The sequence below is a fragment of the Mizuhopecten yessoensis genome, unplaced genomic scaffold, assembly GCF_002113885.1.
Source record: "Mizuhopecten yessoensis strain PY_sf001 unplaced genomic scaffold, ASM211388v2 scaffold716213, whole genome shotgun sequence".
NCBI classification, from domain to species: domain Eukaryota; kingdom Metazoa; phylum Mollusca; class Bivalvia; order Pectinida; family Pectinidae; genus Mizuhopecten; species Mizuhopecten yessoensis.
Genome location: NW_018480004.1, coordinates 290,701 through 293,714, shown reverse-complemented (window position 1 = coordinate 293,714; position 3,014 = coordinate 290,701).

Below are 3,014 nucleotides of genomic sequence, written 5' to 3'. Positions count from 1 at the left end.
CCAATAACAAGACTCTAAATATGGTAGTTATTTCGTTTAGATTCTTAACAAATTGTAATCAAACGCTGTTGAAATTTTATACGATAAAAAAACAAATCTACACGTAGACCCCATTGGTTCAATCCCAGCTTTTTTAGAAGATACCTCCTGGTAGAAATATTAACAATACATGGTTGATGACGAAAAGGGTCTTCAAAAAATATCCGCATTTTGAATTTTTGGGCCTTTCGAACAAAATATTGAAATAAAAAAGTTCTGAAGCACCGACAGGAAGATAATGCAACCTACATCAGTTCCAAGATTTTCCGGGCATTTGTCATCCTTCCGGATATAACCGATGAATGCTAACAGATTATGACGTGTTTGTGACGTCAAAGTAAGATAGTTTTTATGAAAATCTGAAATTGTAGAAGTAAAACAATATTTCTGTAAAAGTTTATACTCTGTTTCTTTTTTATTTCCCTAATAACATATGAGTAAGTTGAAACATAAGTGTCTCTGCTTCAAGGATACACTTCCGGTTTCCCCACAGGACGGTTACTTTCGGAAAACAATTCAGGGCATATGTGTACCAAGGGGAAGCAACTATTTTTACACACGCATGTGTTACCATTAAAGAGCTTCGCTCTAATAAGTTATAATTAATAAAAAAAAAGGCATACAAATCATCATTATACATTAAGTAAGAAGATGCTTATCTCAATACGCATAAACATGAATATATAAAGGGTGGTGTGTACATGACGTCTAAATGCAGACGTGAAGAGTGGGTCTTTATATCCTTCTTGGATTTGACAAGGGTCATTGACTTTCTAATAGGAGATGGTAAGCTATTCCACAACGTGGTCGAAACCCTCCCAAAGCACCGGTTTCCATAGGTCACTGTACGATATTTCTGGACACGCAACAATGATTATGTCTCCTGCCGCAGTGATGGAGTAAAAATCTCCTGTAAGTACTGGGAGCTGCTCCAGTCAGTGCCTTGTATATGTTCACCAAAATTTCAAGCGTTTGTTGTTAATTGATAAACACTATATTTCATCAATCCCTATTTGAGAGTTTCAACTATTTGTTATTTGACTTGTAGACAGGTTATTTGAGTTCACGTCTCTTTCTTCCTGAACATCGAATGGCAGCCTACCGCATTACGTCCCTTTGACGCGCCTCAAACACCACCACACCTGTGACAAAAGTTGCTGACGCGCGTAAGGTAGTTCCGGTGTAACCAGGGTTCGGCGTCTACGTTGTGAGGGTGTTGACATCTTCAGTGTGTCAATCTATAATTGTTACACCTCAAGTGAATTTCTAGCTTTTTGATTGGTTGGGAGAACATTAAACAAAAATCTCTGTCACCCTCCGAAAATATATTGGTTTTAAAGGGCGTGGGTGATATTGCCATGAGACAGTGAAAAATATCACATGCGCGAAAAATGTGCGTTCACCCGCTTCGTTTCCCCACCGTGATGGTCACAAGAACGTTTGACGGCAACAGCCAATTTTATCAAGCGCCGATGCGATAGTTATTGTAAACAGCAGACTATCAACAAACAAGAAGTCATTATCGAGGTTTGCTGCCATTTCTGAGCTACAAAGACTTTTGGTGTAACAAAATAGATATGACATTCATTAGCAGGTGACAGTGAATATTGTCATCCCTCAAACACCCATTGTCACCATCGGCTTCGCCTAGGGTGACAATGGTTTTCTAGGGTTGACAATATTCACTGTCACCTGCTAATGAATGTCATATTAATATAATGTCGTTTTGATGACATATGATGACATAGGACCATCATAATGCGGGATTGCCATTCAATATCAAAGATTTCATGATGATCGAGCAGATAACATGGACGATAAAGGTTAACTTCCTTATTCTTTGAGGAAAGCTTCCACATTTTAAAAATGTTCATTCTGTGCAATGAACCCGTCTTTATATCAAGGTGCATATGTAACGTTATGGACACTATCCAGATACGTTTAACGCTTTACTCCCACCGGAACTATTCTGCAAGAACCCATGATCTCACTAAACATATTTTTATGTTATTGTCGACGATAACCAACAGTTTCTCACCTCTTACAAAGTTACATATTTGTGTATATTGGCAGTGTGTTTTGGGAATTTTTCATAAGTATATTTTGAATGATCGCACCTTTTGTAGAGAGGGGGCTGGATTCAAATAGACGGAAAACACTGATGGGTACGCAGGTTAGTTAAAAAAGGTCTTTTTAGGAAATAACAATAATAAAAACGGTTTACCATTCACTGTCAGAAGATAAAGAGATTATAGACTACATTTGAAAACAACATTTATTAAAATGGGTTCTCTTTTTTGGTTTATAATTTGATAAAACATACAATTGTAGTCCCAGTCACAGTAAAATCATGCATAGGTTTACAAATCTAATTTTAGAATGCTTTCACCTGTGTATGTCTGATCCAATGATTACAACATGAAAATCAGACACTACTTCAGAGATTTGAATCATTTCTTGATATACTTTTAATTCCTTTTTTATTAAACAAGAAATCCTTCCCTTTTGGAATAGTATCACAACACTTGTCCATGTTGATGTGCATGTTTGAATGTGTAAACTATTCTTGTGAAAAATATTAAAACATTACCAGTAAAAAACCCAATATCATGATCAATCCCTTTATATGGTTTCAGATTCTATCATTGTCAAGGGAGGAAAAAGATATTGTTTACTGTGCTCCAACTATACAGGGAAAATATGTGAAGATGGTACAACTTTGAAACCTCATTGCATTCCATCAGGTGACTACGGAGCCCCCGAAGGGACATGGTAAAACATTTACTAAACCGTGCGCACGGATTACCAAACGGGGGCTCCGTAGGTACGGTGACAGTGCTGATAAAACGGTTTGGCAATCCGTGTGCACGGTTTGCCAATCCGTGTGCACGGTTTGCCAATCCGTGTGCACGGTTTGGTAATCCGTGCGCACGGTTTAGTAAATGTTTTACCATGTCCCTTCGGGGGCTCCGTAG